The sequence below is a fragment of the Cricetulus griseus genome, chromosome 6 (genome assembly GCF_003668045.3).
Source record: "Cricetulus griseus strain 17A/GY chromosome 6, alternate assembly CriGri-PICRH-1.0, whole genome shotgun sequence".
Lineage (NCBI taxonomy): Eukaryota > Metazoa > Chordata > Mammalia > Rodentia > Cricetidae > Cricetulus > Cricetulus griseus.
In genome coordinates this window covers 71,402,614-71,416,349 of record NC_048599.1, presented here as the reverse complement: position 1 = coordinate 71,416,349, position 13,736 = coordinate 71,402,614, and positions in this window count along the sequence as shown.

The window sequence follows — 13,736 nt, the reverse complement described above, 5'->3', positions numbered from 1 at the left end:
CAGGAGAGTTCTTCAAATTCCCCGCTTCTCAGAAATGTCTGTCAGATATACTAGATCTTTAGACAAAAGATGGATGCCCCAACATTACAGAAGAACCTAGGCTGACTGTTCAGGCAGCCAGACGTCCTTGTTATTAGGTAACATTTTACCCATCTTGGGTCTTTGATAGAGTTAAGGACTAGATAATCATAGTTAAAGTTTTCCTTAGTTATGATAAAAGGTAAATTAGGTATAAAACTTTAGAGTCACAAAGATAAGATAAATAATAGAGTATTTTCTCTAAATTCGCCAAATACAAATGGACAATTTATTGTAACTGTAATTCTTACTTACTATCTGTTTTGTTGTATATAATTTTACTATGTTAAAGTTAAAACCTTCAGTTTTAATTATACAAAAAGGGGGAAATGTGGAATATCCCTTTACACTGTGTGAATATATGTCACTGATTGGTTTAATAAAGAAGTTGACAGGCCAATAGATGAACAGGATAAGGTTAGGAGGAGAGCCAAACAGAGAATGTTGGGAAGAAGAAGGATATAGTCTGAGGAGTATTGAGCAGCTACAGAGGGGTGGAAGGCAGACATACCATACTGAGAAAAGGTACAAAGTCACATAGGAAAGCATAGATAAAAATATGAGTTAACTGAAAATAAAAGATTTAGCTAGAAACAAGCTTGAGCTATTGGCTGAGCATTCATGTTTAATATTAAGCCTCTGTGCAGTTACTTGGCAGCAGTTTGTGGTGCTGAAACTTCTCCTACAGAGTAATTTCCTAAATCTCTATTTTTCTTGTCAGTATTCCAATTCCTCAAGAATGTGCCTTCTGTCTTTTTCTTGATCTCTAAGAACACATTTATCTTTAAAACAAGTGGCTACAACATTGTAAATAATGAAGTTTAGAAAATGTTTGAGAATAATAAAGCCAAACCTGTTTTAGATGCCTATGAAAATCTAAGACCCAGAAAAATGAAAATATGTACTTAGAGGCTAGGCTCATTATAAATGAAGACCTTTACACTGGCATCAAACAATCCCCTCATCCATGAGTTCTGTGTTTTTATTTTCAAGATAGATGGGGAAGAAATGATAATGGTGGGAATAAGAATGAAAAATGAGTAGCAGAGAGAAGAGCAGTAAAATAAGAAAATGGTCAAAACTTGCATTCTAGCTTTGAATAACAGAAAGAATATTGTTAATCCAAAGTAGCACTATGATTTTTAATCAATAAAACTAATTCAATAATTTTAAAGCACAAAAATCTTTTGTTTGATCATAAAGATTTTCTTTTTTCTTTTTATTTTTTGGTTTTTTGTTTGTTTGTTCTTTTGAGACAGGGTTTCTCTGTGTAGCCCTGACTTTCCTGGAACTTACTCTGTAGACCTGGCTGTTCTAGAACTCACAGAAATCTGCCTGCCTCTGCTGCCTGAGTGCTGGAATTAAAGATGTGGACCACCACCACCCAGCTGAAGATTTTCTTAAATTATTTAGTCACTTGGTATTTTAGTTAGGGTTTTATTGTTGTGAATACCATGACCATGGTAACTTATAAAGGAAAGCATTTAATTCAGCTGCTTACAGTTCAGAGGTTTAGTCCATTATTGTCAGGGCCAGAAGCATGGTGGCACACAGGCAGTCATGGTGCTGGAAGATTAGATTAGAGTTCTACATCTGGATTGGCAGGCTGTAGGAAGAGAGAGTGATACTGATCCTGGATTGAGAATTTGAAACATCAAAGACCACCTTCAGTGACATACTTCCTCCAACAAAGCCACACCTACTCCAACAAGTGACACTCCCTATAGGCTTATGGGGGCTATTTTCATTCAAATCGCCACACTTGGTTTTCATTCATTCATATAAGTCTGAAATTCTATTTTATTTTTTGTCATCATTATTAATAGAATTGATATTTATTGACTGCTTACCATTATCAAGACAAAGTATTATCTACTACATAAATTATCTCATTAAATTCTAGCTGCTATTTTATGATATATATTCTAATTTTTTCATTTGAAAAAAAGAATTAGAGCAATAGAAATGTTCAAGATTTTTTATTACACAGCAATAGTATGTGGTGGAATATAAAGGTGTATTTAGATCATCTGATTCCATAATTTTCACTTTTATTAGTAGATAGACTGTTCTAGACAAGAACCCTACAGTCATATATTTAAGAATGATCAACACAGAAGTGAGCCATGAAAATATGTGTCCTTTATAAGGTAATAGTGCTAACTAACTCTTGGAGGATTAAAAATCAAGGAGCATACAGAGTTGTACAGGCTGGGTAACTGTGAAGTGAGCCAGTCTTTTTGGAATCAGTTGACTAAGTATAGACAGAGTTTCAAGAAATAAGTGATATTCTGTATTTTTGGCAATAGAAATATGAAAGAGAAGGGGAGAATAAATGCCATTAAATAGATTGGTGTCTGAAAGTCTACATGGAAAACGGATCATAGAGAGTTGAAATGATACACTGAGTGATTTGCAGTAGAGAGATTTGATTTAGCAAAAACAGTGAGTTCAATAGTCTCCTTTCAGAAAAACTGTGGTAACATGTTGGCCAAGTAAAAGCCAACTAACATAGAAGAAAGAGTCTTTAGGAGGATCAAAGTGTAAACTTAAAGAGAATGGAAGAAAAGATAAAAGTATTGAGAAGCCAGAACAGTTCAGAGATAATGAAAAATGTTTTTCAGAGCTTTATGTGAGGTAGCCGTGATCTCAGGAAGGCTTTTTTGGTCATTGGTTGAAAGTAAAGATGGAAGGAAATATCTGTAAGAAAAAGAAAACTTGTATTGAATCCTATACTGCTTACTGCATTTCAGTATCAAGACTCAAGTTTTGCACTCTTTGTGGATTGTACATTCTTTGTGAGTCATTTTCATAGTCCCTTTCCTAACACAGTGAGGAAGTACGCACTAGAAGTACTTCCAGGAATGGAAGGTATAGTCAAGTTTGTGGCTACACAGAGGTATCATTGCATTGTAGCAAGGAAGGCATGGTGCCAGAAGTGGCTTTGTCCCTCTTGAGAACACGAAACAGCTGTGAACCAGTGCTGGGTGATGAGACTTCCTGTGGAGATGATGCGCCCACACATCTACTCACCTCAAATAGGGAATGTACAAAAAAATTAAAAAGTCAGTTTTTGCATATTAATTGTATTGAAAAATATGTCTAATAGTGCATAAAGAGCTTCATCGGATATCTAAGAAAATATATCTTAGTATTTTCTTCCCGTCTCCCCTTTCAATCCCCCCTATCTCCTTCATCCCTTCCCTCTTTCCCTCCCTACCCCTCTCTGACTTGGGACCTTGTTCTGTAGCTCAGGCTGGCCTTGAATTCACAATGATTCAGCTACAGCCTCATGGATGCTAGTACCACAAGCACATGTCACCATGCTTGGAGTTGCTTTAATATTCTTTATTTATACCTGAGCATGATAGGTTAGGAATAACCAAATATTATTCATCCAGGTCTGCTAGTAATGTTTGGAAATGAAAGGCATATATTCAATTCTTGTTAGTGTTAGTGAGACCTTCTAATTTATACACATATATTTTAAATTATATAGTATCACAATAAAGGAGGTATGGTTATTTTGCGCACACGTGTGTGTGTGTGTGTGTGTGTGTGTGTGTGTGTGTTTGTGTGTAGTCAGAGGTTAACATAAGGTTTATTCTTTTATTGTTCATATCTTATTTTTTTGAGACAGGCTCTCTAACTATTAGAAAGCCCACTGATTTGCTACACTGACTGGCCAGTGAGATTCAGGGATCTGCCTGTCTCTACTCCCTCAGCAGTGGGTTATACCTGTACACTGTCATGCCTGGTTTTTACATATGTTTTGGGGACTGGAACTTGGTCCCCATGATTGTGTGGCAGACACTTTTCCCACCGAGCGTTCTTCCTAACTCTTATTTTTTTTTTTGTATGTGTGTGTGTCACATATATAGGGAACTGAGGCACAGAGAAGGTACACTTTTACTAAAAGGTGAAGAAGGGACCTCAAATCAGGCACTACAGCTTGGTCTGTACTCTTTTAGAGTATTGAACCCTGGCAGCCTCTAGACACTGCATCCCACTAAAGCGTAAAGATCATTCTAGTTTTTCCACTCATACATTCTAAATTAGTTTCTTAGAGTGTGGACCAATTTAATGTTCTGTGTGCTGAACACAAATAGTACACCCGACAAGAGTTTGTAAACTATTTGGCAATAAAATTCTATACAGCACATTTCATGACCATTTGGGCATAAAAATAAATGTGCTTTTTCCTCAGTGTTCACAACAATGATTCTCATATATCTACCTCATAAAGGATTTGAAAGAAGTTGTGCTTATCCAATAACCAATTGGACATTTAGTTTGATACTCCCTAGGAATCCAATCTCAGTATTTAAAAATTCTATCTATTAATCCTCCAGAAGTTCCCACTCTCAGCATCCACAAGCTGGCCAAGCATAAACCTAGCCACCATCTCTACCCTCCTACTCCCAAGCAAAGTCAATTTATGGGACAATCAAATCCATCTGCTTGAATTTTTTTCTTGTTTTCTTATTGCTTACCATTCCCCCATGCTTAACATATTTCCCACAGTATTACTTTTTCTAAAACACACTTATTCTCTCCCATTCCCCATCAACATCGGTGAATAGCAATGTGTAGCTTTACTCAGGCTGTTGGGTTCTTCACTCTATCCTCTTGTACCTCTTCCCACCCGTTCCACTCTTCACAGCCCCTCTGACAGCAGGATGCTCACTCCAGCCTTGTCTACAAAGATTTTTCAGAGCAGAGAGGGAGATTGTTGGGAATCATTTGAATAAATAATGCAGGCACAAGGTTCTCTGATTTATACTTCTCTTTTAAATTTTTTAAACAATCTTTTTTCATTTTTACATACTAATCCCAGCTCCCACTCCCTCCCCTCCTCCTGCTCCCTTCACCTCCATCCCCCCACCTGTTACCATCCACTCCTCAGAGAGGGTAAGTCTTCCCATGAGGAGTCAACAAAGTCTGGCACATCACTTTGAGGCAGGACCAACCCCCCCCCCCCAACTTCCCCTCTATCTAGGCTGAGCAAGGTATCCTGAAAAAGAGAATGGGCTCCAAAAAGCCAGTTCATGCACTAGGGACAAATCCTGGTCCCACTGCCAGGGTCACCACAGACTGTCCAATGAATGTGGGTAACAATCACGTATATTTCTTATCTCTACAATTTATTCCAAAGGTTCTAATTCTAAGTACTATGAAGGCAGTGGTGGGAATTGCAGAGAAACAGTGTGATTAGTACAGGGTTAGGAGAAACATGGAGTACCTCACATACAAAGATGCAAAAGATACCCATGAACTCAGGAAGTCAGGGAAGTAGCTAATGATTGACATCTCAACCTGATCTGGAGGAGATGCAAGAGTTATTAAGATAAAAGGAGGAACACTTCTCATCTGAAAATCTCTATAGGCAAGATTGGAGTGAGTCTCCTGCTGTCAGAAAGGCAACTTGAAGATAGTAGTGGGAGATGAGAATTTTTAGTTAGATTGTTGCTTGTTCAGGCTCTCTCTCTCTCTCTCTCTCTCTCTCTCTCTCTCTCTCTCTCTCTCTCTCTCTCTCTCCCTCCTCTCTCTATGTAGCATGAGCTTGCAGTGAACTCACAGTTCTCTGCCTTGGCCTCCCATGTCTGTGTGCCATCATACTTCTGTGATGTTTCACATAGGACCACTGAAGTGTGATTAAAATGGAGACTGTACAAGAAAATTGAAGAGATAACCAAGAGTTGTTTAATGTGCACAAAGCAAGAATCATGGTCAATTACTTCCCATAAACCGTAGGTCTCCATGTGTAATTCATTGGGTCAGGATGGAACTCTCTCTGTGAGGTACCCTCCCTCTACTCCTTTGGGATTATCATTGGTGGGCTTTCAGCCAATGGTTTGGTTCACAGCAGACTGTCCTGTGCTCCCATCTTGACTCCTGAAAACAGCAGTTACATAATTGTTTGGTTCATTTTGGCTGTGGTATAGCATATAAGGACCTGTTATAACCAAAATAAAATAAAATGTTAGAATATATTAAAATAATTTAGCTCTGCATTGAAAAGAACTATCCAGATTCACATTAGCAACTAACAAGAAAATACTTTTCATAATTATGTCTATATTAGTCAAAATATTCTTTTCCCTCCTAAGTACACTATTTGTGAAGAAGATGCTTTTAATTTAGGGATCATTTCCATATCTGTTGATTTTTTGAGGATAAATCATTACACTTATGAAATAAATTTGACAGCTAGGCATTGCTTAGTGAGCTTGAGGGAAATCTAATTTATGTATGTTTCTGACCCCTGTAAGGGCTATTCAAGTCTCCAGTTTTCTCTATGGACTCAACACTCACCAGACTCTGAAGTCAGTTTCTAGGAGACTGGAAATTCACTGGTATCAGAAGAATAGCTACAGTGTGTAAATCAATGGACTGTGGCTGATTCTTTCGTATCTCTAAAGGGAAAATGAGCTTACAAGAGCCCGCTAAGCACCTTGCATCGGGCTGTCACCCTCAATGTACCTTGGCTATCCTTGCTTCCCGTGAAACGGGAAGATGGGAAACAGAAAGTGTATCATTTCATTCACACGGACTTGTTCTGGAAGTGTGGCTGTGATATGATTTCTGTCAGAAGCAATCTGCTCGATTTACCTCTGTTTTTGCTTGGGAACACAGAGCGACCTGTGTGTTTGCTAACCTTAGGTGCTCAGATGCGCTGCCTTGTCAAACTGCATTTGTCTTCACTTACTACCTGCTTGTTGAGCAGAGCTCAGCCTCACTGTGGTGGCAGGGAGAGCCTTAAGGCTGCTCAGTGCCTGTCTCTTCATGTAATTAACTGTAGCCCCAGATAGGGAGCAAAACAGAGATTTTGTGCTGTGAAAGGGTAATGTGTCTAGACAGGACTTTCTAAGCAGCAAAAAGATTTGTTAGCATTTCTGTTCAAACAGAACATGGTTTTTGCCTCAAAATATTCTGAAGGTAGTGTCTGCTTGCTTCTAAAGCAAAGGAAATTTTGGAAAAACTACTTAATGTGGCTTAAACCTATCTTCCACATCCTTCATAACAATGCTAAACATAATACACTTTAAAGATATGGAAAATGCAGCCCCTGGTTGTTGCTTAAAGGGGAAAAGTATAAAAGGGCTGACTCACATAGGGATGTTTGAGTCAATGCTGACAGATAAATGATCAATAAACAACAGATTAGAGAATCCCTCTTTATAGTAGAGTGTTAACTGATAGACTCTGAATGGAGGATGAAGTTAGGAAATCACCATTTCAAAACTATCCTGTTGAGAATCTGCTAATAGATAATGCAAAGTTCACAGATGAGTGTTGTTAAGCGTTGGTACATATAGCCTTACATTATCTCTGCGCAATATTTATACATATGTGCTCTACTGATTCTGGGTAAAGGACTCTGGGAAGTTTTTTGTTGTAAATTTTCTGTTTGAAACTGTATCAAAGCTACCCCCCAAATAGAATTCACACATTGTTTTGGTTTCTTCCTAAGTTATCAAAACATGACTCAGTCCTACACAGGCATGACTTCTTTCTAACATGGTATTAGGAGAAATGTTTATGCTGCCTATCATTGTTACTCACCAGCCACCAAAAATACTGCATTGCTACAGCATGCCAACCAGTCAGGATCTGCTATGCCTTAGGAAGAGGGTCATCCTGAGTATTTACAGTTCAGATGTATTGAGATCCACAAGGATTTCCAAGTGGACCGTGAATGTCTGTCTGTGATTCCATGACACAGTTTAAAGTACTATTTGACTTCATAGAAAAGAACACTGACCTTTAGAGACATAAGGCTTGTGGTTGTTTCTGTGTCATTCTTGATAAATTTCTTTTGAAGATAAAGAAGGAAAAGTATTCTCCTATCATAAGATGCTGTTGTGTGGCCATAGCAACTCCAAACTGCTATGAGAAAGAAGATAAATATTGTAATAAAGAGTAAAAACAGTATTTAAGACAATTAGTCTAAACTTCCTTGGATATTTTTGGTCTTCATTTAATACAGAGAATGTGAAAGGAACAGATTCATAAAGTAACATAACAGAATTAAGCAATCCAGTGTGTGTGTGTGTGTGTGTGAGTTGTCACTAAACAGGTGAGCAGGTGCACTAACATGCATCTCTCATTGGTAAGTGATGATGGGCTTGACCACCCCACAGGCTGGATAGACAGATCCTCTTAGCTAGAGCTAGTTGGTGATGAATGAGATAGGTTCACTTCACAACTAAGATAATAATGAGTCTACCAACAACACAACATCTGGGGAACCCCTAGGATTCAATTTCTTTACACTATATACATATATTACATCAGAAAGTATTTTGAGTTCTTGTGCTTGGAAAAAAAATCTATCATCTTCCTTCTACTATGAAGATTGAAGAGGTATATAGGAGTCATATTGTCTGAAGTCCTTATTTAAATGAAGAAATTGAATCCCAGGAGTTCCCCAGCTGTTGTGTTGTTGGTAGGAAGAGAAATTGTAGTAAAATTCTTGATTTCCAGCTCATGGTGGGTGTACCATGTTGTACCATTGACAACAATAAAGAATTTGTTCACTTGACTAGAAATGAAGGCATAACAACTTTTAGTTAGACCATCCAAGGAAATGAAATTGTGTGCAATATTTTAAAATATTTTCTTAGATATAATTTTGGATTCACAGAATTTTAAAGGTAGTATGAGGTTCTTATATCTTTTTAAAAATCAGCTTTCCCTACTGCTAACATCTTACCTAATCATCATGGAGTCATGAAAGCTATGAAACCAGTATAAGTACAATAGTGTTAATTGTAGATTTAATTGTAAATGTAATGGTTTAGTTTTTAAATTTTTTTTGTTCTTGTTGCTTATTTGAGGTGATGTCTCACTATGTATTCTAATCAGGCTATGCTCACAATACTCTCCTACCTCTGCCTTCCCATCGATAGGATTACAGGTGTATGATATCATGTCAAGTAAATTTCTTTTTCTGCTTTTAGGCCTCATATGCATGACTAACCACTTTCAATACTCATGTTTTCTCAATCTCTTCTAATCTACTACAGTTTATTGGAGTATGATTAGTAAAACCAAGAGATTGGTATGGGGGTTCAAGCTAATGATCAGAGAAGCAAATCAGCCAGCCACTAGCTCTTACCTCTACCTGTTGATGAAAGTTTTCTTGTTCTGCCAGGTCCTGCTGTCCTTTTCAGCCCCAAATAAGCACACAGAGACATATATTAATTATAAAACTGTTGGCTGATGACTAGGGCTTCTTACTGGCTAGCTCTGTCTTAATTATTAACCCATTTCTATTAATCTATGTATTTCCATGTGGTCTTGGCTTACTGAATAATGTATGAACATTCTATTCCTTTGTTGACTAGATGGTGACTGACTTTGGCAGGCTCTCCCTGCCTGCCTTTCCCAGAATTCTCCTCACCCTAGTCCCACCTATCTTCCTGCCTCATTGGCCAGACAATGTTTTATTCATCAACCAATAAGAGAAACATAAGAAGGACATCCCCCATCATCTTTCTCAGGCTGAAAAGGCTATCCTGTCCTCAGCACAGCTAGAGAATAAATTGTCACATGAGGCCTTTTGCTTTTTCCTTTTATAACCCTCTCCACCCAGCCATATCACTCCTGTCTCCACTTCCCTAGTACTGGGATTAAAGACATGTGATCCCAAGTGCCAAGATCACCTTTGTGTGAGCTGTTTCTCTTTAGGATTGGATCAATTTCATGTAGCTCAGTGTGGCCTTGAACTAACAAAGATCTGTCTGCCTGTCTCCTGAGTCCTGGGCTTAAAGGTGTATATCACCACTGCCTGACCTCTGTTGCTTGTGGCTAGCTTTGCTTTCTGTACCCTCAGGCAAGCTTCATTAAATCATAAATAATATATCACCATAGTTTATCAACTCTTTGTCTTTCCTTGATCCTTAAACAATGGTCAGATATTGTACAGAATGCCCTTCAATATCAGTCAACTAGAAAATGATCATGATTAGACTAAAAAGATGGATCTGGGCCAATACCACAGACATAATGTACCACCTTCATTGTATTATATGATGGGTGGTGCATGATATCAGGATCACATCACTGGAGATATTAATTTTGATCTTGGATTGGAATGGTGTCTGTCTCCCTTCCCATGGTGAAGTTAGGTTCTACTTTGCCACATTTGCTTAAAACACCCAGTTCAGCCCACTTTGCAGTGAAGAGGAACTCAGCCAGAGCTCCTAGATACATAAGCAAGAATTTGCTAATATAGTTAAGATGACACCACAGTTAGTATTTGGGGGATTGCCTTAATGTGGAAAGATACCAGTCTCTCCTGCAAGTTTCACCTGTTAGCTGAGAATTCATTGCTGGCTTTTTGCAATGATTAGTTATGTCCTAAGGCTAATTTAACTCCCATTAGTTTTGCATTTATTAATTGGATATTTTTGTAAAGAAGATCTACCCATTTGGTGATATTTTGTTTATGATCTAATAAATAAAGCTTATCTAAAGATCAGAGCATAGAGCTGGCCACACTAGTCAGTCATAGAGGTCAGGTGGTGGTGGTACACATCTTCAATCCCAGCACTCTGGACACAGAGGCAGATGGATCTCTGTGCGTTCAAGGCCACCCGGGACTTCACCTAAAGTTGATCCCAGCACTTAGGATCACATACCTTTAAACCTAGCACTAGGGAGGTAGAGACAGGAGTGATATGTCTGGGCAGAGAGATGAATATAATGTGGGAGGAGACGAGCTCAGGGCAGTCTGAGCAGTCAGTCTGGGCAGTCAGTCTGAGGATGCAGTCTGAGGACAGGATTGCCGCTTTGGTCTGAGCATTTGTAGAGGTAAGAAGTATGGTGTTTGGTCACTCTGCTTCTCTGATCCTTCAGCTTTCATCCCCTGATAGCTAACTCTGAATTTTTATTATTAAGACCAATTAGAATTTGAGCTACATACTTATCTCCACCCATTTACTTATTCAGTTTATTATTTATAACCAAACTATTTGCATTTACTCTTTGAGAGATAATTAAATACTGTAATTAGTCAGTTTTACTCAGGTTGTAAAAGGTGTTAGCCCCTGGGAGCTGCTTTATGTTGGATTTCTTTCCTTCTGATATTCATTGTACTTACCCTTCAAAAGCACCCTTTTATCAAATGCTACAAGATACTTAGGTCCATTTCATATGTTCCCTGCCACAATAGTAGAATTGGTCATTTGCCAAATTGCCAATAAGTTCTGGTTTATTTTCTGGAAAAAGCTGCTTAGAAACCACAATCTGAACAATAAGTATGCTCATTGCTACTTGAGCATGTTTCTCGTAGACCTTAGTAGATAGAAACATGCGCGAGCACGCGCACACACGTACGTCCATATTTAGATTTATTTCTGTCTATAATAGTAAAAATACAATCATGAAGTCATACTGTTATGTTTGATTCTAATCTAGTAACTCAGGGGCTTGTTCTAATGTCTGTTATTTGGGAGATTATTTGTAATCATTTCCCTGACATTTGAGCAGGATACTAGTTGTAAGCTTTTATTGTGTTCATTTGTGGTAAATACATTCCATCTTATCCTTTAATTACTTCCATACTTTGTTGATTGTGTTGTGTCTCCTCAGTGAAATTTGAATACAGGCCCACATTGTTCTTTCCCAGAATTGTTCTGTCTGACTATTCAGATTCCTTTGATGTTCCAAACAAATTTTAGAATCAGTTTGTCAAGATCCCCAAAAATATTGGCATTTTTATTCTAATTGAGATCACACTGACTCTGTAGATCAAATTGTAAAAAAATAGCACTTACCAATATTAACTTGTCTACCTCATAAATATGTTGTATATTTTCATTTACTTAGATCATTTCTTTCTATTGGTATTTTGTAATTTTCAGCACATAGAGACTGTACAAATGTTTTTTTTAATTTATTTATTAGTTCTAGTTAGGGAACAAGCTTGTTTCACATGTAAGTCCCTTCTCCCTCTCCCTCTCCTTACCCCATCCCTCCTCCCCACCCCCAGCCTACCCCCCACCCCATCCACCCACCACTCCCCAGGCAGGGTAGGGCCCTCAACAGGGGCTCTGCAAAGTCCACCAAATCTTCCTGTGCTGGGCCTGGGCCCTTCCCCATGTGTCCAGGGCCAGAGTGTTACCCTTCACATGGGATGGGCTCTCAAAGTCCCTTCTTGCACCAGGGAAAAATACTAATACACCACCAGAGGCTCCCTGGAGTGCAGAGGCCTCCTTATTGACATCCATGTTCAGGGGTCTGGATCAGTCTTATACTGGCCTCCCTGACAGCATCTGGGATCAATGTGCTCTCCCTTGTTCAGGTCAACTGTTCCTGTGGGTTTCTCCAACCTGGTACAGACCCCTTCACTCTTCATTCCTCCCTCTCTTCAACTAAATTCCCGATTTCAGCTCAGTGTATATCTGTGGATGTCTGTCTTTGCATCCATCAGCCACTGGATGAGGGCTCTAGGATGGAGACTGCACAAATTTTTAAGGATTTGTTTATAAGTATTTCTCTTAATATTTTGTTTAATTGAAAGTGAAATGTTCAGTGTCAAATCTCAGTTTTTCACTGCTGGTCTGTAGGAATATAATAGGCTTTCATTCTTTTGGTTGCATCTTACAATCCTGTGTACTCTCACTAGTTCTAGAAACTGTTGAAATTTCTCTGGACTTCCTTTTCCATTTAGACTTTCTTGCTGTCTATGAGTCAGGACTGTTTATTCTTTCCAAGATGTATGCCTCTCATTCCTTTCAATCTCACTGTTGCACTGAATAGTAACAACAAGGGATGAAATCTCTGTTTAGTTTCGATTTTAGGGGAAGATCATCCTATTCCTGACCACTGAGTATGATGTTAGGTCTAGATTTTGTTGTTGATTTATGGCAAATACATTTCATCCTATTTCTAGTTTGTTAAAAGCCTTTATCATTCATGCATTTAAATTTTAATGGTTTCGAAAACAATTTTATCATACTTACTTACTGAGTATATACATGCACACCCTGGTATACAGAGAATGTATGGAGGTTTGAAGACAACTTGCAGGAGCCTATTCTCTCCATGCACCATGTGGTCTTGGGGATCAAACTCAGATACGAGGCATGGCATCAAGATTTTCTACCCACTAAACCATTTCACTAAACCCTTAAATTGAGATGGTAGCAGGTTTCTCTTATTAATCCAATATAGAAAATTACACCAACTGTGATAGTTTGAATGTAATTGACTCCTATAAACTCATAAGGAGTGGTACTATTAGGAGGTGTGGCTTTTGTTGAAGTAGGTGTGGCCCTGTTGGAGGAAGTGAGTTACTGTGGAGGTGGGCTTTGAGGTCTGACATATGCTCAAGCCACACCCAATGGTTCAGCTCACTTCTTATTGCCAGCCAGTCAAAGTGTAGGAATCTCAGCTCCAGCACCATGTCTACCTGCATGCCACCAATTCCCACCATGAGGGTAATGGACTAAACTTCTGAAACTGTAAGCCACCCCATTAAATGTTTTCCTTTGTAAGAGTTGCCGTGGTCATGATGTCTCTTCACAGAAATAGAAACCATAACTAACACACTGACTTTCAAGTGCTGAATAGGAATTCTTGGAATGAATCTATTCTGTTACAGAAGCTTTGACCACCATTTCCTTTTTAAACAGCTGGATCTGCTTCGT